Below are 26,479 nucleotides of genomic sequence, written 5' to 3'. Positions count from 1 at the left end.
TGTGAACTGTGAAAACATACTATATTTATTTTGGTTACCTCGTATAAAGATAAACACTGTTCTAAGTTATACAGTGGTATAGGTTCTAGATATGAAAGAACTGACTTTTTAGGGATAAAAATTGGGGGAGGGCATTCTATATTAATAAATTAATGAAGGAGTTTAGTAGATTACCAAAACAATTTTAGACTCTGACTGGATTTAGTCTTTTTTTTAGTTTCTACCTTTGCTTGAATTGCCCTTTTGGGAGCAAGAGGTTGCCTATTTTAATATGTTTTTGCTACATGTCTTTCAATTTTTTACTACTGTTTTCTTTTAAGAGTGTTGTCAATCTCTTCTCCTTATGAAGATAGATCAAAAGGAGCCACAATACAAAACTGATTTCTCCCCAAATTCCAGGCAACCAATTTATAGCAAAGAAGTATATTTATGGTACTTACTCTTTTTGTGTCTGCATACATATGAATGTCCATAGTTAGAGCATTATAGTAAGCAAAGTTGAAATAATAACCATGGGCTTTAAATTGTTAGTTATTCTGGGTGATACTCCTTAGCTATTGTTTTTACACTGAAAAATAGAAGCTAAATATTTATATATCAATTACCTATATAATAACATTGGTTTCTTATTTAATAATTTTAAATAGTTACTAATAATTTTCCTAACTTCACTTTCTAATTATTTCTGTTAAAGCAAGGCTCATATGACAGTACATGACAATACAAGTGAACCCTCTAAAGTAAGACATCATGATAATATGTTTGGGACATTGTAAACTTAGGTCTAAATAAGACTGTGTAAATGTTTCTCTTTCATTTCTGTCCCCCTCTCTGGAAGGGAGGGAGAAGTTGCAAAGGACAGCTATCACTGACTTAGGAAATGAGGAGATGGATTGTGGATCTCTGTATTTTCAAGACCAGTCTGCTGCCTTAGTATCCTAACCTTGAACTGATGGAAACGTTGCTAAATTATTGGGAGATTCCTGGAATGGTGCCCGTGTTCTAAAGATTCTAGCCATCCACAGTACCCAGAATCATCCTCGTTGCCCTTTAAGCTAGAGTTGATTACTGGTGCCCACTTGTAGCTGTCAAAAGAGAGCTGTCTTAAACTTAGCTATTTCGTTAACCTCTCTATAAGCTTGGTTGCATTTTATTAAAAATTTTGGACACCAGTTAATTACATTAAGGTGGGGTTTACTGTATTAATTTTTATAAAATGTATTTCTTTTACTTATATAAAAGAAATAAAAAGATGAAGAAAAATGTATAAGCCTTACAGATCACTGCAACTTACACATAACGCATAGTCTGCAAAGGTTTGGCCTGTAACCTTCTGTCCATTTTTTTCCCCCCTTATTTAAAAAGTTTCAGTGACTCTCCGTTTAGCATAAATGGCAGACCAGGCCCTTCATGGTCTGCTACCATCTTACTTTTCCTAAATTTTCTATTGCACCATCTCCGCAGCAGCTGTTGTCATCCTGAAATTCTAAAACCGAAACAAGAGTGAAACTTGACGTTTCTGTAAGGCGATGTTCTTTGCTTCATCTTCAGACTTTTTAAAAACTGCTGTGCTGCCTCCCTGTGAAGATAGTTTTGCTAACAGTACAAAGGAAAGAAGGTTGATGCCGAAGATACAAATAGAATAATTTCTGACATTTCAGAAGCCCTCCATTCCAACATTTAAAAAATGTTTTATTTATTTATTTTGAGAGAGAGAGCAAGCTCATGAGGAAGGGGCAGAGAGAGAAAGACAGAGGATCCTAAGCATGCTCCATGCTTTCTGCTCAGAGTCTTGCTCCGGGCTTGAACTCATGGACCAAACTGTGAGATCACGACCTGAGCCAAAATCAAGAGCCGGACGCTTTACTGAGGGAGCCACCCAGGAGCCCCCATCTTCAGACTTTTTGATGATGTCTGCCTAGGCATCTGCTCTTTCCAATTTCCTCTCGGTTTTGATCCCCTAATCTTGGATTTGTTGTCTGTTTTCTGTAGGCCCCTTATACCCAGTATATGTTCCTATTCAAATATGTACTCACTGTGTAATTTTCCTTTTTCTACTCTCTTTAATGCAAACTTTCTGGAGATAAGAACTATGGCTGATGCGTTGCTAAGAAAATTGTAGTCTGGTATACAATGCATAACCCACAGTAGCCTCTATGTAATTTTTTAAATTAAAAGTTACCTAGTTGTGGTTTTGAGATATCTATTTTTACTATAAACGTTATGGTCAGTTGTACTGGAGATATAGTGAAAAATTTATTTGAACAGCAGTTTTTATGTCTGAGTATATTTGTCCAGAGCCGTGGCATGGTTATAGAACACTGGGCTTGAAATTATGCAAATCTGTTTCGAATTTTGTCTTTGCCACTAACTGGCAATACAATTTTCTGAAAATAACAGCCTTTTGAATATCAGTTTATGTAAAAATGCTTGCTTCTGTAGTCTCTACCAGCATAATTATTTCTGTTAGTTGCTCAATAATAGTCTCTCTTTGCTCCTATGAACCCTATCTCTCCACCAAGGAAAATGTTTTCTAGAAACCTCATGACCTGTCCATGTGTTCACCAAGTAGGTTGACAAAAGTCCCTGGATGGCTATTCACGTAGGCCAGAGAGCATCTCCTAACTCCCATTGCTGCTGTTTTCTGCTTGCCATCATTGTCCCCATGGAAGAATACAGTTCTGCTCAGCTTGCTGTCACCTGGTGCATCCCAGGCTGTCAGTGTGTCCTATGTAGACACAGAGTGAATGGTTCTATTCCCAACCATAGAGGTTTTTAAAAATATTTTAGTTAGTTAATATACAGTGCAATATTGGTTTCAAAAGTAGACTTCAGTGATTCATCACTTACATATAACACCCAGTGCTCATCACAGGTGCCCTCCTTTATACCCATCATCCATCTAGCCCATCACCCCAATCACCTAACCTCCTTCAACCCCCAGTTTGTTATCTATCATTAGGAATCTCTTGTGGTTTGTATCTCTTTTCTTTCCACCCCCCCTTCCCATATGTTCGTCTGTTTTGTTTCTGAAATTCCACATATGAATAAAATCATGTATTTGTCTTTGTCTGAATAACTTATTTCGCTTAGCATAATACATTCTAGCTCCATCCATGTTGTTGCAAATGGCAAGATTTCATTCTGTTTGATGGCTGAGTAATATTCCATTGTGTGTGTGTGTGTATATATATATATATATATGTGTGTGTGTGTGTGTATATATATATATATGTGTGTGTATATATATATATATATATATATATATATATATATATATACATACCTTATCTTCTTTATCCATTCATCAGTCGGTGGACACTTGGGCTCTTTCCACAGTTTGTTGTTGATAATGCTGCTATAAACATTAGGGTACATGGACCTCTTTGAACGTGTATTTTTGTATCCTTTGGGTAAATACCTAACAGTATAATTGCTGGATCATATGGTAGTTCTATTTTTAATTTTTTGACGAACCTCCACACTGTTTTCCAGAGTGGCTGCACCAGTTTGCATTCTTACCAGCAGTGCAAAAGTGTTCCTCTTTCTCTGCATCATCGCCGGCATCTGTTGTTTCTTGTATTCTTCATTTTAGCTATTCTGACAGGTGTGAAGTGGTGTCTCATTACGGTTTTGATTTGTATTTCCCTGATGATGAGTGATTTTGAGCATCTTTTCATGTGTCTGTTAGCCATCTGGATGTCTTCTTTGGAAAAAGTGTCTATTCACGTCTTCTGGCCATTTATTCGCTGGATTATTTGTTTTTGGGTGTTGAGTTTGATTAGTTCTTTATTTTTTTATATAATTTTTTTAATGTTTATTATTTATTTTTAAGATAGAGGGAGAGACAGAGTACAAGTGGGAAAGAGGCAGAGAGAGAGAGAGAGAGACACTGAATCCAAAGCGGACTCCAGGCTCTGAGCTGTCAGCACAGAACCCTGATGTGGGGGCTCGAACCCACTAACTGTGAGATCGTGACCTGAGCACAAGTCAGACGCTTAACTGACTGAGCCATACAGGCGCCCAGTTCTTTATAGATTTTAGATACTAACCCTTTATCCGATGTGTCATTTGTAAATACCTTCTTTCATTCCGTAGACTGCCTTTTAGTGTTGTTGATTTTTTCCTTTGCTGTGCAGAAACTTTTTATCTTGATGAAGTCCCAATAGTTCATGTTTGCTTTCGTTTCCCTTGCCTTCAGCAACATGTCTAGTAAGAAGTTGCTTCGACTGAGGTCAAAGACATTGGTGCCTGTGTTCTCCTCTAGGATTTTGATGGTTTCCTGTCTCACATTTAGGTGTGTCATCCATTTTGAGTTTATTTTTGTGTTAGGTGTAAGAAAGTGGTCCGGTTTAATTCTTCTGCACGTTGCCGTCCAGTTTTCTAACACCATTTGTTGAAGAGACTTTTTTCCATTGGATATTCTTTCATGCTTGTTGAAGATGAGTTGTTCACATGATTGGGGGCGTAGAGGGGTTTCTAAAACCTAGGTAAATAATATTTGAATGAGCCATTTGAAAAAAGTAGAAGCTAATGCAAAACTCCATTAAATCAAATATCAAATTCCTAAAGTTTATTGCAATAAGAATAGAACATGATATCTACCCTCTTCACAAAGTTTATGTGTACAATACAGTGTTGCTGACTAGGTATGATGTTGTCTGGCAGATCTTTAGCTCTTATATACCTTGCTTGACTGAAACTATATGCCTGTTGATTAATAACTTGCCAATTCTCCCTCCCTTCAACCCGTGGTAACCACCATTTCAGTCTTCGATTTTATTAATTTGCCTATTTTAGATACCTCATGTGAGTGGAATCATACAGTACTTGTCTTTGTGTGCCCGGCTTATTTCACTCGGCATAATGTTCTCAAGGTTCATCCATGTTTCCGTGTAGCAGAATTTCCTACGTTTTAAGGGCTAAATTATATTATGTGTGCTATTTTCACTACCTGCTCTTGTAGATGTGTTCATCTCTTGATGGACTTTTGGATTATTTCCACATCTTAGCTATCATGGGACTGTTAGTATCTCTGAGATCCTGATTTTAATTCTATTGGGTATATACTCACAAGTGGGACTGCTTGTGTATCATATGTAGTTCTAATTTTATTTATTTATTTTTTTGAGTAATCTTGATAGTGTTTTGTTTAGTGGCTGCACCATTTTGCATTCCCACCAAGAGTGTGCAAGGATTCCAGTTTCTCCATCTTCGACAATATTGTTGTCTAATAGCTACAGACTCAAACATAAGATCTGACACTGTAAGACTCCTAGACTAAAAGCTTCATGACATTGTTTTTGGCAGTGATTTCATGGATAAGATACCAAAAGCCCAGGCAACAAAAACAAAGTGGGACTTCACAAAAGGAAAAAAAGCTGAATAACAAAGGGAACAATCAGTACAGTGAAAGGTAACCTGCAGAGAAAATTTTTGCAAACCATGTATCTGGTAAGGGGTTAATCTTGAAAACACATATGGAGGGGCGCCTGGGTGGCTCAGTCGGTTAAGCGTCCGACTTCGGCTCAGGTCACGATCTCATGTTCCGTGAGTTCGAGCCCCGCGTCGGGCTCTGGGCTGATGGCTCAGAGCCTGGAGTCTGCTTCCGGTTCTGTGTCTCCCTCTCTCTCTGCCCCTCCCCCGTTCATGCTCTGTCTCTCTCTGTCTCAAAATAAATAAACGTTAACAAAACAAAACAAAACAAAAAAAGAAAACACATATGGAACTCATACAAGCCAACAACAAAAATAGCATCCCTACAGGTTTTTAATCACCAGGGCTCTGAAGCTGGTTCTCATAGTCCCTGTATCATAAAGTTCCTGAAGTAAAGAGTTCATTCATGGTTTATTTAATACTTCTCTCAATGGGGGCATAAACACCTTTCTTTAGGAGTCTTTGAGGAGACTCTTTTCTTATCATATCCTCCTCTTCCTCAGTGTCCCTTTGAACTCTCTTCCATGTATTTTTCCTTTAGGAAACAACCTGTTGACCTCCAGCAAATGAATGTGTGAAAACAGATTCCTAAACCTTTTTTCAACTCTCTATCTATATTGTCATAGTTCAAGTTCAGCATGGAGGACCCCACTGCTGTATACATTCATATCTCCAAAAACGTGTTTGAAATTAAATGAGATAGTTTATGTAAATATGCGTAGCACTTTGGAAGGTCTTCAAAAATGATCATTTTAATAGAGCAGACACTACCTCCTTCTAGATGCATTTCTTCCAAAGAGTTGGCCTATTCCTTTTTAGTGGTTAAGTGCAGCTAGTTACAACTTGAGAAGGAAAATGTGCATTGTCCACAAGAGGCGGCAGATGAATACTGACTGAACTGACTTAAATTCTACTTAACTTACATTTCATTTATGGAGTAAGACTGCATTCGCATAGAATGACTACATTTGGAAGTGAGTAGAGGGCATGAGGGTATCAAATTAAGTCTTTAATTATTTTTGATGTTTGTCTTTATCTGTGTATGAAGTTCTGGTGTGCTTGCTACCTAAAACAGCTCTGGTGCACCTTTCTATATTTAAAAAAAAATGTATTTGAAGGGAACGTTAGGGGATATAGACACTAATACATATATTTATTTACTGCAGATCCTTGTGGACTGGGGCCCTGGGGCAATAACTCCCTTCCCAGAGATAATTTTTATCTTAAGAATAACATCAGATGCTGGAATAATTTCAATTTAGTGGGGTTAGAGTTATGTTAATTACTTTGCTCACATTACTATGGCAAAGAGAATGCTTCAGGAATTGAAGAATCGGCCTAGAGAGCATTCTTTCTAAAGGGTTACCACCGTGGTGAAACTTGGAACTTTAAAATAAAGAACCTAAATTTGAGGAACAGGCAATTTATGTACGTCACGGAGTTCTGTCACTAATAGGATACATTTGGATTTGGGGGCTGCCTGGGATAGCTGACCATGAGGACTTCGGGTTTAGTGAACTGGTTTAGCGGGAGGGATATTATGTGTCCAGAATATAAGAAAGCTGCTGAAACAGGGTTTTGGCTAATGTTGAGAGTGTGTATTTATTGCACCCATAAGCTTAGTTTAAAAAAAAAAAAAAAGTCTGTAAGTAGATAGAAGAAAGTTTTGAGATATCCCTGATTTAAAGCTGACAGGTTAAAAAAAAATGGAAAGAAACCTAGAAAATATTCATCTACAAGTTTCAACAATTATGTAGCTAGACTTTAGCCCTGGATTTGAATACATATAAGAAAAATGCTATGGGACTTTAGGGGAATGACCAACTTGCCCCATCCGTGCAAAATGGCTAGTTTCTTGGAAGCTTATGCCTTTTGTTATCTTCTAACTTTCCAAAGCAGCCTGTCAACAGATTTATTCCTCATGCTATCCTCTCTCTAATTAATCAAGACTTTCTTTTTTCCTTTTACTTTCTCATCAGTATACAAACTTGTTTTGGTATCTTCTGTCATTAAATCAGTCTATCTATCTTGCCTCTTTGAGCTTCACCATACTTCTTTGCTATCTTATACTGCTAAATTCAAAGGAAATATACATCCGCACACTCTCTCCATTTTCACCTTTGCCCGCTGGCCAGCCCAGTCCAGTCTGAGTGCACACTGCATCTGTGTCGCAACTGTTTTGTAGTTTGCATTTACCTCCATGTCATCGAATCTAATGGGCATATCCTGTGGATCTTTATAATTGGTCTGTTGATATCATTTTAATGGACCACCTCCAAGTTCCCCTTTCTTCAAACACTTTATTGGTTTTTAGGAAACCCCACTTAGCCGATTTTCCTGTTTTCTCACTATCCGTTCCTTATCAGTTTCCTTTTTAGTACTTGTTTCTTTACAGTGGCTCTAATCTTGTCTAAATTTAGGGCTGTCATAGCCCTCTTGTCTTTACTGCCCATGCTTTGTCCCAGGACACCCCATCCATTTCATTGTATTTAAATACAATTCCACACAGGTCTCTTTTCTGAGCTCTAGGCTCATTTATCTAACTGACCACTTATTTCCATTAATAGTTATCTTGCCTGCTTGTCACGAACATGCTCAGATGAACTGTTGTTTCTGTTACTTTCTCCCCTAGTATTCTGCTCATCTGTTGATTTTCCCATCTCAAATAATGTCAACTTCTCCCAAGTTAATTTAGTCAAAATGAAAGAGTAATCCTTAATTTCTTTCTCTGCCATAACCCCTTATATAATCCGTGTGTAAATTCTGTCAATTTCAAATACATCATGCAACTATTTATTTCTCTTCATCTCCATTACCACCGTCTGTGTCCAATCTCCCACCCCAGCCTGTAGACAGATAATCTTGAAATTGTTAATCAAATTATGAATCAAAGAGTCTACCTACTGCCCTGTAGCATCCACAAATTTGGTTTATATACATAGTTAAGTAAGATTTTATATTGTCAATTAAACAGAAGAGAATAATCATGAGGCTTTAATCAACAGTTTTATAAGCAAGTGGAAGACACAGCTTTGTATATCCTTCTGGCACAAATGTTTTGCGAATCAAGTAAGATGAAGGAGTTTAAAATCTTTAAACCAATAAGACAACCAAATAGGAGAACACAGTAGTGTAGGTGACACAAACCTGAATTTAGAAAGCAATGTGTTGCTTTTCTCAAACTGCCCATGAAAGATATGCCTATATGGTAGCAGCAGTATTAAAATCAAGGCAGCACAAGTGAAAACAAGTTAAAAAAAAAAAAGTCCAAAATGTTACTGTTAAATTACGTTACGATTAATGGCACAAAAAAATGTGAAGTTTTATATGAATTCAGATTTAAAATAACAGTTACAAATGCCTTTTTCTGCTTCATCAGAAGACATACTGTGATCTAAGTAATAGAGCTTGTAATTGCTGAATGTTATAGGAAATTAGTTATCATGGAATTGTAGTATTGTGTGTTATGGGATATATTACATGTTAATTAAATTATTAGATTCCAAAAACTATAAAATTGCTGCATTGCAAGAATTGCTTTACTTTGTGATAGTGCTTCACCACTGTGGGGGAAATTCTCCTGGGGATCTTTTAAGAACCACCTGGAAGTCGTTTTTCAAAGTCTTCCCTAATGTCCTCCCCAGAGAGTTCTCAGTGACTTCGTATGGGGGTGAAGCTAAGACACAGAATCCATCTCCAGAGAGCAGTGTAACTGATGGGGTGTAACCTATCTATCATGTGTATTAAGACTGAAGAAAGCTTGGCACCCACTTTCTGGAGGACTTACTAATTATCACAATAAAAACAGTCAGTCTGAATGCAGTTCTAAAGCTTAGAAACAAGGGATTGAGCGGTAAATAGATTTGAATATCAGAAAGAAAATTATAATAAGAAATTGGATGCTCAAAACAATCTGGTTGGGTTTAGTTATTACCTAAACAGCAATAGTGACAATAATCAGGCTTGCTCAGTCACTCTCCTTCTGAAAGAGTAATACCTTAATTGCTTTTACAAGAATATTTCAGTATCATGACTTTAAAAATCCAAGTGATATATAGGTTACTACAAAAGAAAAATTAAAATCTCTCTTAAATACTAGATATATTCTTTGTTTACATTTAGTGGGCATGATGATGTTCAATTTATCTGTTTATCTCTTTTTTTTCACATATTTTTTCATGACATAACCCGGAAAAAAAAAAAAATCACAGTTCTCTGATTTGAACAGAATGTACGAATTTGTGATAGGAGAGTGCATTCTACCATGAATATATCAACATGTTAATATTTCTCTCTTTCTTCATACATCCCCAAACTTATAAGATTATTATTTTTATCTAAGACTTATGCTCTAAAACCATAATTCCCACACTATTTAATCCTCATTCTATATTTTGGTGGCTTAAATGGTGTCTTCGGAACTTCTACCATAGCTCCTCTATACAGACCTTATTTATTTGTGTTTTTAATTCATAGTTTGATTCAATGGATTTTTTTGATCAAGTAGTTCAACAAAGAAAAGCCATAGGATGCTCTAATCCCGAGTTCTTGCACGATTGAAAATTCCTGAGATTTCATTTTGGATTTGAAAGCAACTTTGGCTATATATGCTCCCCCCACCCCCCTCAAAATTTGAAACAATTTTCATTGTTCTGTCATTGATACAAGTGGCTCTAAAGAAGTCTCAAGCCAGTCTGATTCTAGGGCCTGGACCCATCCTGAGTTGACTTGCTTTTTTTTGCTGTTTCCCTAATACGTTCTTCAATATTGAGGTTGAACTAGGAATGATACATCTTACTGTTCGTTGTTTGGTGTCTTTGTATTCCGGTTTTAATTTTGTTTCAGAAATGTGAACTTTCAACATCTTTTTGAATATTTTTGTATAGTTTTTTTTTTTTAATGCTCTTTTCATCAGGAATATCACTTAATATAAATGGGACCACCTTTTCTGTTTTCTATAATTGGTATTTGATATAATCTTTTTAAAGCATCCTTTTTTTTTTTTTTTTTTCTTCCATTTGGCATGATTTCCTGAAGCCTGTCTGGAATGATGGTCTTTTCATATGCATCTGTGCCTTCCTTGTTTTCATGTAGCTGTCTTCTCTAAATAATCTGTTTTGCATCTCCCCCTTTTCTGTCTGTTCTGCAGCTCCTTTGCCAGTTTATAAATAATCTCATCTTTAAAAACTCTTTTATCTTTTATTTTCTTTTATTATTTTCCTGGCACTCTCCCTCTCTGCCCCTTATTTTAAAGAATAGGTCTATAATTTCTCTGAGACTGTGAGGAACCATGGTTTTAATTCTTCATTTTGTTTTAGTTTCGCTATCTTTCATTAGTTTTCCTTTCTTCCTTCACCTTTCCAAAGAAATGGCTGTGCATGGATTCCTGAATCTTGATTTGATGGAAGATGATGTGGGAAAATTAAAAAGAGAGAATCCCAAGGTAATTTAGGGCTTCCACTAAGGTGAATAGTCTCATTGGCCTTCCAAAATAGGTTCTATACTTTGTCTATTTCCAAACTGTTTTTAAGCTTCAGGAAGTCTATGAGACTTATGATTAAAAACAAATAAGTCATGGCTTTTCTTGTGGTGATATGATGATTGCCATTTCTCTTTCCTACGAGGATTTATTTCCTTTCACATTCTACAGCTAGCATTTATTAGGTAAAAAATAGAAAACATTAGGTAGTATTAAAATTAATTGCATTTTCAAAGCCAAAATAGGGAATGTCCAACACAAGTGTTCCTGCAAAAATATATCTGATTATTGCCTAGATATCAGCTTGATATTATAAGGTCTACTTTTAAACAAATTATTAGAACATGGTGAAGGAAATAAAATAAAATGTAAACCAGTGCTTTCTGTAAAGCAGAAAATAAATCACTTGATATTTAAACAGCCCTCTAAAGGGGGTACCATTTGCACATGAAAAGTATTGATTCAGGGTGTGCTTTGGACTCCAATTCATTCAACAGAATATTTGGTTATCTACTTTAATATTAAGTCTAAAATTATTTCTGGACCATTAAGTCAAAATTTATTACAGTTAAAAGGGACATACTCTGATAAATAGGATTGCCAACCAAGATGCCAAAAAGAGTTTCATTATTTCATATAGTGTGATTTTTGGCTATTTATTTAATCCTTAAACTGCAGTTTCTTCATCAACAAAATGGGAATAATATTGGTACCAATAGCACATGGTTATTTTGATACTTAATTGAAATAATGCATGGAAGCCTTCACACAGGTCTTTGTGAAGTGGAATCAAGCTTCAATAAAGGAAATATAGGGGCACCTGGGTGGCTTAGTCTGTTGTGTCTGACCCTGGATTTTGGCTCAGGTCCTGATCTCTTGGTTCATGGGATCAAGCCCTGCATTGGGCTCTGCACTGTCATTGAAGAGCCTGCTTGGGATGTTCTCTCTCCCTCTCTTTCTGCCCCTTCCCCGCTAATGCATATGCGCTCACATTCTATTTCTCTATCTCTCTCAAAAAACTTTTTTTTTTAAGTAAAAAGTATAAATGATGTCACATTATTAAGAAATTGATGACATTCATTGTTGCCTAAACGAGTATAACTGAAATTTTATTAGCAATCAAATTTAGTCTCCCCCCCCCCCCCTTCTTATGTTCTTCCTGCTTGCTTCCAGGTAGAATCTGCAAAGTATACAACAACCCGCTGTCAGCAAAAACATATATATAATCATTACATTCATTGAGATTGATTTTGCTTACAAATGTGCTGTTTCCCCTTTGAAACATATTTTTAAAGATTTCCAAAAAAAAAAAAAAAAAAAAACCAACTGTGAAATGTTAAAAAACACAAGCACAGTACAGAATCAAAATACTGATTTTGATAAATTATATTCTTGCTTTGAGTAGAAACCCACACATGTATATTTTGGCATAGCTATTTTAAACCATTAAAATGTCCTGAAAGCATTTCTGTGCTGTTTGTATTTGCATCAATGTTGGAATCCCATTGTCTTACAGCTCACCAACGGTAAAATCTAATCAATTTTAAAATTTCAGACTTTTATTTGAAAATCTTAAGTATTTTATGTTTTCATGTTCTGAGCGTTTCTGGTTTTATAAATAAAGAGTATTAGTTACACTCGAGAGAGAACAAATTATAGAATCCAAGTTATAATAAATCTAAAATGTGTGTTTGATGGTTCAACTACTAAATTCTTTTTTCATAATCCTTATGCTGAGTAAAAATGACCAAATGATATATTCAAGATGACTATAGCCTATTTCTTTGGCTAAAAGGGAAATGAAACCATCTGACAGAAAATATCAATGTCTCTGTTATTTTAATAGCATAGATGTTAATCCTTAGGCTCCCCAGATGTTTCTCTAGCTTTTATAGGGTTTTCTTTGAAATTTTTGTTCTCCCATTTTCATTGACAAATAATTGACATGCATCATTGTATAAGTTTAACACATACAGCATGGTAATTTACATATATTGTGAAATGATTGCTATAGTAGGTTCAGCTAACATCTGTCTTCTCATGTAATTACAGTAAAAGAAAGATATAATAATAAAGGAAAAAAATTTCCGAGTGATGACAAGCGTTAGGGTTTACTCCTAACAGTTTTCTTCTGTACCTTACAGCTGTGTTCGCTATCGTCCTCATGTTGTACATTACGTTCCTTCTGCTTATTTGTCTTATAACTGGAAGTAGGTAGCTTTTGACCATCTTCCTCCAATTCCCCTTTCCCTCACCCCCTGTCTCTAGTAACACGGCAAGTCTGATCTCCTTTTCCATTAGTTTTTGTTTCTGTTTTTAGAAGTTTCCACATATAAGTGAGATCATACAGTATTTGTCTTTCTCTGACTTACTTCACTTGGCATTATGTCTTCAGGGTCTATCCGTGTTGTCACAAATGTTAGAATTTCCTCATTTTTATGGCCGAATAATATTCCATTGAACATGTTTGCCACAGCTTCTTTATCCATGTATCCATGGACAAACACTGATGTATCCATGCGTTGGGTACTGTACATAATGCTGCTGTGAACATGGGGGTACAGATACCTTTTTGAATTAGTGTTTTCATTTCCTTTGGATATATTTCCAGAAGTGTAATTGCTGGATTGTGCAATAGCTCTATTTTTAATTTTTTGAGGATCCTTCATAATGTTCTCCACACTGGCTGTACCAACTTTTAATCCTACCAATGGTGCACAAAGGTTCCCTTTTCTCCATAACCATATCAGTGTTTGTTTGGTCTTTTCAGTGATGGCTATTCCAACAGACATGAGGTGATACCTTGCTGTGGTTTTAATTTGGATTTTCCTAATGATTAGTGATGTTGAGTATCTTTTCATTTTCCTGTTGACCTTTCATATATCATATTTGGAGATCAGATCCTTTGCCCATTTTTAAATTTGGTTCTGTGTGTGTGTGTGTGTGTGTGTGTGTGTGTGTGTGTGTGTGTTTCATTGTTGTTTTGCTATTGACTTCTATGAATTCTTTATATATTTTGGATATTAACCCCTTATCAGAGTGATGATTTGCAAATATTTTTGTTCTCATTCCTTAGGTTGTCTTTTCACTTTGTTGGTCATTTTGTTTGTTTTGGTTTTGTTTTCTTTCACCATGCAAGAAATTTTTAGTTCACTGTAGTACCAGTTGACCCATGCCAAGGAAGTTTGTTCCTATGTATTCTTCAAGGAGTTTCATTATTTTGGGTCTTACGTTAAGTTTTTAGTCTACTTCAAGTTACTTTTTGTAAGTGGTATAAGATAAAGGTCCAGTTTCATTCATTTACATGTGACTATCCAATTATCGCAGCAGCATTTATTGAAGACACTGTCTTTTCTCCATCCAGTATCTTGGCTCCCTGGTCACATATGAGTTGACCATATATGCTTGGGTTTATTTCTGAATTTTTATTTCTCATTTTGTTCTCTTGGTCTGTTTTTTCTTTATGCCAGTACCGTGCTGTCTTGATGGGTTAGGCTTTACTATTGGGTAGCTTGAAGTCAGAAATTGTGATGCCATCTGCCTTCTTCTTCTTTCTCAGAATTTTGTTGGTTATCTGGGGTCTTTTGTGGTTCCATGTAAATTTTAGGAATGTTTTTTCAACTTCTGTAAAAAATGCAGTTGGAATCTTGATAGGGATTACATTGAATCTGTAAATGGCTTTCAGTAGTATTGCTGTTTTAACAATATTAGTTTTGCAGTCCATGAACACAAGATACCTTACCATTACTTATGTTTTTGATTTTTCATCAATGTCTTGTAGTTTTCAGCATAGAGATCTTTCACCTCCATAATTCAATTTATTCTTATATGCTTTATTGTTTTGATATTGTTGTAAGTGGAATCAGTGTATTTCTTTTTCAGAAATTTTGTTTTTGGTGCATAGAAAGGCTAATGATTCTTGTATGTTAATTTTCATCCTGCAATTTTATTGAATTCGTTGACTAGATCTAGCAATGTTTTGGTTGAGTGGTTAGAATTTTCTATATATAAAATCATGTTGTCTACAAATAGAGAGTTTTACTTTTTCCTTTCTAATTGTGATACCTTTCATTTCTTTTTCTTGCCTGATGGCTCTAGTTAGGAGTTCTGGTACTATGTTAAATAGGAGTGGTGAGAACTGGCATGTTTGTCTTATACATGAACTTTCCCTGAAATTCTGGTTCATGAAATTATCTTTTGTTTTTAATGTTTACTTATTTATTTCGAGAGAGAGAGAGAGAGAGAGAGAGGTAGATAAGCGGGGAGGGATAGAGAGAGAGAATCACAAGCAGGCTCCATGTTGTCATTGCAGAGCCTGACGTTTGGGGTTCCATCCCATGAACAGTGAGATCATGACTTGAGCCAAAATCCATTGTCGTATCCTTAACCGACTGAACCACCCAGGTGCTCCATTGAAATCATCTTTTTGATCTGATAACCTAGATTTTAATATCAAAGGTTTCTTTTTTTCTTGCAAGCTTTTAATTCTATATTCTGATGCATAATTAGTTATTAGTTTGTGGCTGCAAGTGACAATGGAAGAAAACATGAATAATTTTAATCCAAAAATGGATGTTCACATTGAATGCCATTTTTATCAGACTCTCTATTTTCTTATCTGAATGTATGTGGAACAAACACCAACAGAATGTTGTGGAACTTTAGAACATCTGGTTCTCTGGCATGGGGGCTTTGTTTGACCTACTTGCTGTTGTTCCTTTTCTTAGTACTCTCAAATGTCAAGGGTATTTCATTGAAGATTATAAACTGTCTTGATTCATGCTTTGTGACTCTCAGAAAGAAACATCAATGACAAGAAAACCCAAGGTCTAACTATAAAAGCCCTGCTTGGCTATGTTGAAAGCTTTGTGAATTTAGAACGAAGACGGGCAGTTGTACCATAATTCATAGCTCTGCCTGAGAGTGCCAAGAAAGCTCTATCTTCCAACTGCTTTAAAGTTCTTCAGGTGATGTAAAATTCAAGGTTACTGTTGAGCAAATTAAATTCATCAAAACACTTTGATTTCAAAGGGTATCAAACATCTATTGCATGGTTTGAAAGGTAGTCGATATAATCACATTAATGCTAGTCAACTTGGTATTGTGGAAACTATAAAATTTAAGAAATTTTCATGGTAGGTTATAGAATTTTACAAAAACCTTTGAGGAAGAAAGTCCAAGCATATTTTTGTGAAAAAGAGAAATCTACTTGGCTTACCATTTCTATTCCCCTTCTAGCCCACTTCAAAAAAAAAAAAAAAAAGTAGATGTAAATGATTAATAGTGATTAATAATTTTGCTTATGGAGATTTTATATATGAACTTGTTACTTGAGATTGTGCATATGAGCAGCTCCTTTTTGGGGGAGAAAATGAGAGTTTATTTACTATTATACTAAAATTATAGTTCTTTCTCAATTATTTATATACTTTTAAAGAGGTGCAGTTAATGTAAGAGAAGAGATATCATTCTTTTAAAAGTAGGGTAGCAATATATTATGTGGGATTATAGAGTGTAGGTCGATTACATAGAAAAATCAGAGCTGATTTCTGAGTTGCTTGCGGATGGATTTTCCAGCTTCTCCCTTTGAAGAAACTGATGTATGTCAGGAGTTTAACTTTAACTGCTCCCAAGCTTCCTGCAGGTTTGTTTGTGCAGAGCAGTTTGGTTACAAAGGGTTTCCTGCTGCGACACCTGATACCAAAAGTACATAGAAAGCAAAAGAAGTCCACAAAACAGGTAATTAAATAGGCATTATCTGTGCTGTCACCACAATTAAAAGCAAGGTTTATTGAGTTATAGCAGAAGTGTGGACAATTAAGTTGACTGCGTAGTGCGGCAACATTTTTTGTGTAAATTTATTTTTTTTAAGTCACTCCATTACATATTTTGCAATTACATTTTGGTGTGTGTTTAATATTTTATTTTATTATTTTTAAAATTTTTAAACGTTTATTCAGTTTTGAGAGACAGAGAGCATGAGTGGGGAAGGAACAGAGAGACAGGGAGACAGAGGATATGAAGCAGGCTCCAGGCTCCAAGCCGTCAGCACAGAGTCCGATGCGGGGCTCTAACTTGTGAACCGAGAGATCATGACCTGAGCCGAAGACAGATGCTTAATCTATTGAGCCACCCAGTTGCCCCTTATATATTAAATCCTACATATTAACACCAAGTCTTTAAAGATTTAAAAATTCATTTGTAGTTCTAAACCTGGTTTTTTGTAAAGCCTCTGTGCCTGTTTTATTCACATTACAAACGTTTTTGTTTTCTTTTTTTGTTTGTTTTTTTGTTTTTGTTTTTTAGTAAGTTGAATGTTCAAAGAATTAGATGAGATGGTAAATAAAATATTACTAATACATGAATTTTGACATTATCTAAGCAAATATGCCATGCTCAATATATTCCTATCCAAAGATGATAGTATTTTGCCAACACACTTGACTGTGTTTCCCTCATCCTTGAGCTATTTTGGCTGCCCTCTAGGGAAATATACAGTAGCAAAACAGTATTTTCTGACACCCTTTTCTCAGCAGATGAAACCTTGTCTTCCTTATGTACCCTTACACCCCATGATTGTCATTGTTCCTTTTATGTCAATTGCATTACACTTGGGCTTGCTGGCAATAAACAGGGGGATTTAAAGAAGCACAGAGATCAATTCAGAGAAAGTTTTAGCTTCAATGAGCTGATTTTCTTTCACTAATGGCAGAAAATAGCATTTTAGAAGCCAACCAGGAGGGAATATTGTTATTTAGAAATTGAGATTTAAGACTTAGTATTCCGATGCTAAGGATGCTTGTGTTGTTCATCGTTAAATTTAATATATTTACAAATACATAGTATACTAGTCTGATATTATTAAATGAAAAGAGGACATTCGTTGCTCTAAAGGAAATTATACGAGCTTTCAAGTTAGATAGATCTAGATTCAAATTGTATTTTGCTACTCAGAAACTTTGAGAAATTGGCTTTTCTTCCTGAACCTCTGTTTCCTTACCTGTAGATTATAATAATATACATCTTGATAATTGAGAGTATTACATGAGATAGTATAGTTTTGTATGCTAAATTATTAATAAATGGACAGTGTTATCATTATTGTTGTTTATACCTTGTTTTACAAATACAGCTCTACAAAGATCAACCAGCATTTATTTTTGAATCCTATTCTTTACCTCATCAAGTTCAGTGCAAGCCTTTTTTAGTATTCATGAGAGCATGCATATATGTTTCATGTGCTGTATTCTCTCTGGGAAGAAAAAGGAGTGCTGGTAATCTTAGGTCCTCTTTTTCCTGTGTGCACGTACAAAGCTCATACACGTTACTTAAAATGTTTCACTTGAAGTTCTGTGCGGGTAAGGATTAAAAACAATTTAAAGAACGATATTAGATTGTTTTCTATTGTCTTTGTATATAAGCGTATAATACTTTGTATACAGGTGTATGGAGACAGAGGTGGTGGGGGGACTATTTGGCGCCCTTCCTCCTTCTGAATTTTAGAAAACTATTGTTGCTGCAATATTTATTTTAACTAGCCTGTTGAATAGGTGTTTTGTAGTTTGCTCTAAGAATGGAATCATATACCTTAGAACAATAATGCTTAAAGGACATTGGTGGCTGGAGAGAGGAATTTAGAAAAATCTCCATCAGAGCAATTCATATATAACTTTCTTGATATCCGTACACCCAATCCAGGTATGAGTCAATGACTAGTCAATTAAATATCAATAAGTGGTCATACAGACATCGATAAAACTGTTGTTACAATTTTTAAGGCATCCGAATTTGTGAAAGTGGTATTTTATCACAAATAAATTTGTATTATATATGTAGAGAGCTGATGCTCTATTATGTCCTTTTGCATAATTTGCCATTTTTAGATGCTACTATGGATCCAAGAGTCATTTAAATTAAGTTTGGAGAAAAATAGTGAAATGATCAAGCTTCAATTGTGTGATTGAGCTATTATTTTATACTTAGGAAAATTGGAGATTAAGTCTGCAATGACTAAACTAACTTTTAGGGAAATAAAATCTTGAAAATACGTATTTTTTAATTATATGTAATTTATCACTGATTTTTTCAGTCTACTTTATTTTGTTTATACATGACCGGTTTGCCTTTAGTTTAGAAATTGTGTCTATAGTTTTTATTGCAGATAGTCTTGCGTCCTTTTCATGAGTTCCTGAGGAAGCTAGACTTTTAATCATCTCAACAAAACAACTGGTGGCAACAGGAACAACGTTACTTAAGTGTCACTTAAAATTCTTAATTTGTGGGTTTTAGCGAGGTGTCAGCATTTTGTGTGCCTTTGACATCAGGAATGACCTCTGTCTGGGAAGGTTGTACCTTTTAACCTAGTTGTGGAGTTAGAAGAATCACATAATGTAAGGTTTGAACTGAAGTGTGTAACTACCTGACTGTTCAGGTCATGGCTATCAACGTAGGTGATCTGCCGGATGGTAGGTACGACAGCCAGTTTTCTCTTTTGTGACTTTCCTCAAACAATCGGTAAATTACACACTGCTAGATTATAGATGCAATCATTTTGATGATACCCTCGCATATTTCAAAATGATAATTAAATGAACAATGCAAGATAATTCTATATGCAAAATTAGAAATACCATTGAAGCATACAATGCATTTGACTAAAGATTTATTCCAACTTTGCAAAACAAATACTCCGTGGCCTTTCTAGGAGGCCTAAAGGCTAGAGCAGTTTGTAATTTTTATGTCAGTCCTTTGAGATCATTGTTTCAGATTAATTTCAAAGCTAGTGTTCAATGGTACAGTATCTTCCTCCCTTCCAAATTATACCTGCAACACTAGTGAATTTTAAAATTGTTGGAAATACAATAAAGTGGAAATAATATAAAATATATTTCATTGATATGATAGTATCTTACAAATTAGGGTTACTAGATTTAGGGCATAATATACTCAATTACATTTGAGTTTCAGATAAACAACAAATATGTCTTTTGTATAAGTTGGAAACATACTTTTTACTGAGAAAAATTCACTATTCAAAATTCATATTTAATTTGGTGTCCTCTATTTTATCTTGTGGCGCTATAAATACTAACATTTTCTAAAGCTCATAATAAAAATCCTTAGCTCAAACTTTCCTCAACTTTCTATATTTATTAAGATATGATTTCTTTTTCTGAGCAATCTTAAGTGATTTGCAAACAATATTAGGTCAGTTGCATTATTGTGATTTTTGTATGACTTGCTGAATGGAAAGGACGTTATGTATATTACCATTTATTAGCTTTGATCATTTTTAGGTTTCTCATGTACTGTGTTGCATATAGATTGAAAATTTTACCTTTAACATGTAAAATAAAAATGACAATTTCACTAGCTCTCCTTTTAATTTACTCATTTTTCTTGGGTGTGTCTAGAGCCGCTTAATTTTTACTCAACAAATAACCCATGTTAGTGGCCAAAGTATACCACAGATGGGAGGAAAAAACACAGCCTTCCAATTTTGTAGAGAGGAAATTGTGTCTGTGAAGGTTAATTGGCTGCTAATACCCTCTCTTCCCACTTCTCACCTGGATATTGACTTTGAAATTTCTTGATTCTTTAAATGTAGAATATTTTCATACTGATTTTCTTATGCACTAGGAAATAAGTCAACATGATCAAAAGAGGAGTATGTTGATGTGTTCCTTTGTTCAGTAACACATCTGGAAGCGTAGTTTAAAATGTAGACAACTCTATAATTGGTTTGACTTCTCTGCAGGATTTTTGCTTTCCACTGAAGTGACACCAGCCTCTGGTGATTGAAATAACTTCATTTAGGCAAGTTCTTTAGCTGATCAATCTTCCTTTGTCCTCAATTTCCTGTTTAAAACTATGTGTATGTCATTACTTACACTTAGGCAAGGTAAATGGCTTTTATTTTAATTTTTGGAAAATTTCATTTGATATTTCAACTTTCTCTTATTCTTTTCTTTTTGTAAAATTGTATCACCGAAACAAATATTTTCTGGATACTTAAATCATGGCCTTGGTTACAATTGTATAAAACCATCTAAATGTAATTTGAATACTAGAAAATAATATTAATTTTATATATCTGTATTCAAAATTTGCAAAATTCTTTCAGTTAAACTATAACATTAAGTTATCACTGCAACCGTTTGAAGTTTTTTGCCCAGTTGATAAATTAGAACACAAACAACTTTGGATAGATTAATTTGTTTGCCACAAGAAACTAACAATTGAACCAAGGAATAGAATTCAGATTTTTTAAAAATTGTCATTTGTATTACATCATGTTGCCGCTGCTTGGTACAACTCTGTCTATAATATTTTGAAAAAAATCTTTAATACTCTTAAGAACAAAGGTTATATTTTCTTTAAAACTTACACATTATAAAAATTAAAACGAATAATGTTTAAAAGTATGCCTTAGGACTAAAGCTTGGTCCACAGAATTTTCTTACTCTGTTTCTCTTTTTTAAAAATTCGGGACAGCAGATGAAATGCAGTATACAACGTTACAAGGAGTGTTTTGAGAGTCTTATGGATTCCTTGAGAATCTTTTGGATTCTGGCTTTCATACATTAACACTTAACAATTATGCATGTTTTAATTAGAGGCAAGTTATATCTGAGTGAACAGTTAGAATTTAAAAAAGCTCTTTGAAATACAACTTAATTAAATACAGTTACTAAAACTAGGCTAATGAAGTATAGGCTACTAGGAATTTGTTTCCAAAGCAATTATGTATTATTCAGATGGAATGGAGGGCTTCTAAAATGCCAGAAATTCTTCTATTTATGGCTTCTGCATCAGCCTTCTTTCCATTGTAGTGTTAGCAAAACTATTTTCACAGAGCGGTAGTACAGCATGAAACGGTAGTCTATCCCCTAGAAAAAACTGATTTCTCCTTTGGTTAAATACAAATGAATGGCATGTCGTTACATGAATGAAAGGTAGCAGCGGTTGATCTACCTGATTGTCCTACATGATTAGGACAGCTAATTCCTACAATAATGAAGAGATTGCCACATTGTCATCTGGTAGGATTAATGGGGTTGATTTTTTTCATATTACGTCTTAAAGGGGTTCATTTAAGCCATTTTGTGGATAGTTCCATTTCAACATGTCCATCCTCAGAAAAACAGTTTCTATTTTTCAGGGATAAATGAATGTACTTTGACCTGATCTTTTAAGATATAAAGAAAAATGATGATGTAGAACTTCTTACGCTTGTACATGTTTTTACAGAAATATGTCAGAGGAATGGCAAGTGAATAAAGAAGAATAAGTTTTGCCTTTGTTTTTCAGAATTGAAAGATATCTCTTTAGATCTGTTGAGTGTTCACATGAGAAGAGAAAGTAATCAAAGATTCTCCGAAAGAAATAGATGAACACGGCTACTGTGTCTTCTTGGGTGATCTAAAGCAAAACACTTAGAGGAAACATCAAAATATATAGGTAGAATGATTATAGAGACCATATTTATCAACTGACTCATCATTTTGTAGTTGAGGAACCAAAGGCCAAGAAGTCACACTGCTAACTAGTCAGTGCTTAAAGCCATGTTTTGATTTAGCCAAGGGCTCAGTAAATAATTCAACAATACTCTTCATGTGCCTATGATAGATGTTGATTCCCTGCCCACATCTCCTCAGCCCACATACACACTCCTATAGTTTTCTACTCAAGCATCTGCAAATCTTTGCTTGCTCCCCCCACCCCCTCAGTGGGAACAGAAATTCGCAGAAATGAAAGCCTTCAAGCAGTGACCATTGGTGTGGGTGAATACTACCCTTGAGAAACAGCAGTTCTGAGAAGAAGTGAGCCGCGCTTGCCTACCTGCTCTTTAACACACCTCCTATTGAATTCACTTGTTTCCATGTCTCCTTTCTCCACTCTCCCGTTAGTGTGTCCTGGGATCACCTCTCACATGGATGATCTGTGCTTAAATCTTAAGCAAGTGTCTGCTTCTGGGGAACCAAACTAAAGGTAGTGGTAGAAACTTGTTCTCAAAGACCTTGTCTGTAGAGGATAAAGACGATTAAACTGGTAACTCAACAGCTCTGTGAGGAAGGCAGGTTTGTTCAGTAGTCCCTGTAACGTAACTTTTGATGGACCTCCAACGAGACATTGAGGACAAAGATGATCAAGATACTGTCTCTCGCCATACAGGGCTCAGACGAGTGAACACAATATAGTGTGTTAAGTACAAGGATTGAGGAAGGGGGTTTAGCTGATCTTTGCATCATTAATTCCACACAACAAACCAGTGAGGTACTTACCTAATGTTTTTCTCTCTGATATATAGAGGAGGAAAATATCAGGTCCTATGAGAGGTACCTAAACTTTGATTTGAAGTGGGAACGTTAGAAAAGTTTTCCACAACATAAAAAGGTTCATGAGCATCCACAAGGCATGAAAAGGCTTTATTCCAAAATCCTGAATAGGAAAGGTGGCATTTTCCCCTCTGCTCTAGAATTTCTCCCAAACACCTTTTCTTTCTCACTGTGTTTTCTACCTGTAAGAGGAGCCAGATCACGCGTAGTTTTCTCTTAGCTCTCCCTTTGCTCTTCCACCCGCACTCAAGAAAATCTCAGCAACTATTTCCTCATGGGAAGGAACATCCCTTATTCCATATGCTAACCAACCGCAAGCAATCACTATAGGAACAATCACCAACCTTGAAGGTAGCAGAGTGCTCAGATGAAGCTGGCCCACTTTCTAAAGGAAAATGATTGCAACCAGAAGGCAAGAGGATGCATTTTCTTCATGGTGTACAAGCCTTTAAGGGACTGCTGCTGCTATACCTCTTGGATGCCCACTTTACCTGTGTGTATATAGTTCCCTTTAACACAGTGGTTATCTAATAGCTCTGAATTCATTTAAAAAACTTTAAGCCTTTCACTAAAACAATGCCCACCTGTACATTTTTTTATTAAAAAAATGTAATGCTTATGTACAAATGTGTATGTAATGTATGCTCTCTTAGCATGATGCCTGATTTAAACATAATACGTATTAAAATGTTTGAACGACTGCCTTGAGATGAGAGAACCAAAAAAAAAAAAAATATGCTAAGTTGTAACTCTAGCTTATTGTTTAGAATTTCTAGTTTTGTTGTTGTATATAGAGTTATCTGTTTTTTTTAAATGTAGAAATCTCCTCTCTGCTTTAATAAGGTGGGCTTTTAAGACTATTGCCAGATAGAACTTAAATCTAATAAAATATCCAGGCTGAACAATGATGTATTAGCCCAAATTGTCACCTTATGATGGAAACCAATTGTCTCAATAGTGGGGGTTGGGATGGAGAGGAGGAGGGGAAAGGAAACCAACAAGCAAACTACCATGATATAAGGTTGATTAAGTTTTTTATCAATTTATTATTTTCGAGACGATCATATCTATCATATATTCAGAGAATTTTCTAGCATTTAATGATGTAATACACGTAAATGCCATTCACATAATGGACACATATAAAAATCTCTTCTCCTCCTTCTTTCTGATACTGTTATAGCCCCTTAAGTCCAATGAAAGATAAATTGATTTAATTTACCACCTTAATATTCTTTGAAGCTCTGATTTTTGCCAGATTATTTTATACTCCCTAATTCATTGGCCCTAGTGTGAGTCTTTATATTTTGTGTTAGTATGATAATTTTCTGAAGTTGATAATGATTAATTTGAAAAGGCTGTGCTAGTATTACAATTGGATAAAATTAACACGATTCTATTACTAGGACATCATATACTGTTATGATGAAGAACTGTTAACTTTGATCATGAGTCAAGAAAATCTGTGGGCTGTCAAAGTCAATAGGAAGAAACATAGAAAACAAAATATGTTAGTGGATTAAATTTTAATGTTTGAGATGATTATACCCAAAGCTACATTAGAGTTATAGATTAAAGGAGATTAAAACAAGTTCCTCAGCATCATGGATGTGTTTGTACAATTCTAGGCTGAATTTCCTGGGAGGTTTGGTAGCTGAAGAAAATAATATATTTATCTTCAGATATTCTACTTTGGCTTTTCTTCTACAGTTTAAATAATATATTTATCAATATCATTTGGAGCACTAAAAACACCTTACAGGCAGATTCTTAGTAAAGTTTATCAAATGAAGAAATAAACTGCTACAGCTCTTACTGTTTAATAGGAATTGATCTTTGAAGTTCAACAACCAAGAAACTCTAAAATCACAGTCCAATTGGAATTCCTCTTTGATTTCCTATAGAGTGAAAGTGGTCTCTAGTTTACTTCAAACTTTTTTAGAGCTATGTACTTTTTCTCTACCCTGATGCGATGTATGGGTGCACATGTGTATGTTTGTGTGTATTTTGCTGTTATTTTTAGTCTAGAATTTCTAGTAGTTCCTTCTAGGCTTATGTTACTCATTTATTCATTTATCTGCCCATTCAATAGTAGTTCATACAACATTGCAGTCCTTGTACAAGCACTGAGTAGGCACATCATAGAATGCTGTTTCTACTCAATCAAAACAATTTTATCCCTCCTTTTTTTCAACTTAGTTTTTGATTTCTTTTATGTAGAACTGGTGAACATTTCCTTTGGTGAATATTATATATATATTTTTTCTCATGAAGGATGATATTTCCAGTTTTGTCACCAGCCTCATAGTGTGGCTTGGGGTTGGAGTATTTGAGCATCTTTGTAGTTAGGTAATTAAACATAGTGAGGACACCTGGGTCTAGTATCTTTTGTTGTAAAGACTCTTCTTAGATGACTTTGACTCATTGATTGGTTAATGTGCTGGGGCAGTTATTAAGGAATACTTCAGTTTGCTAGCAACATAATGGCAACTTAAAAAAAAAACACAACTATAATATTACAAATATATAATAGCAATTGCCCAATGAATATATGTAAAATGTGTTTGTGAAAAGTAGCAGAGGTAAGTTTTAAAAGGCCAAAGTTATTCTCCAGGTCTTTCTTCTTCCATTAGGTTAAAGAAATTAGTATTAAATTAAGTTCACATTTTAGGGGCACCTGTGTGGCTCGGTTGGTTAAATGTCTGACTCTTGCCTTGGGCTCAGGTCATCATCTCACAGTTCGTGGGTTCGAGCATTGGGCTCTGTGCTGACAGTATGAAGCCTGCTTGAGATTCTCTCTCTCCCTCTTTCTCTGCTCCTGCCCCACTCGTGCCCCCCCCCAAATAAATAAACTTAAAAAAAATTAAATTCATATTTTAAAACAGATTGTAAGGCAACATTGAAAGAAGAGACGACGAATGTGTCTCAAGGATTATTAGATACTCTTTTTATTATTAGATGAACTTCATAGGGTATCTATGGAATTCGATGTCTCTAAAAAGTTGATTATTATATATTCATGATAACAGTACATGAGAGGGGTTAATACTTGACTGGGCATTAAGAACATCTGTTTTAGATTCAATTCAACTGCTGTTCCTCTTAGCTTTCAAATACGCAAATTAAGATAGACAATACCTTACTACTTTATTTTTTTTAAGTTTATTTATTTTGAGATAGAAAATGTGAGCTGGGGAGAGGCAAAAAGAGAAGAAGAGAGAGAATC

The 26,479-nt window shown here is 35.1% G+C and overlaps 1 protein-coding gene across 5 annotated transcripts in view; it reads left to right on the top strand.

Moving 5' to 3' along the window:
• The window catches only part of CACNA2D1 (calcium voltage-gated channel auxiliary subunit alpha2delta 1), a 497,531-nt gene that overhangs the window by 267,496 nt on the left and 203,556 nt on the right, over nucleotides 1-26,479 (top strand). The window lies entirely within an intron of this gene.

This window comes from Panthera tigris, chromosome A2, assembly GCF_018350195.1.
Source record: "Panthera tigris isolate Pti1 chromosome A2, P.tigris_Pti1_mat1.1, whole genome shotgun sequence".
Lineage (NCBI taxonomy): Eukaryota > Metazoa > Chordata > Mammalia > Carnivora > Felidae > Panthera > Panthera tigris.
Note: the sequence above shows the minus strand (reverse complement) of the source record. Positions and strands in the feature narration are given on the sequence as shown.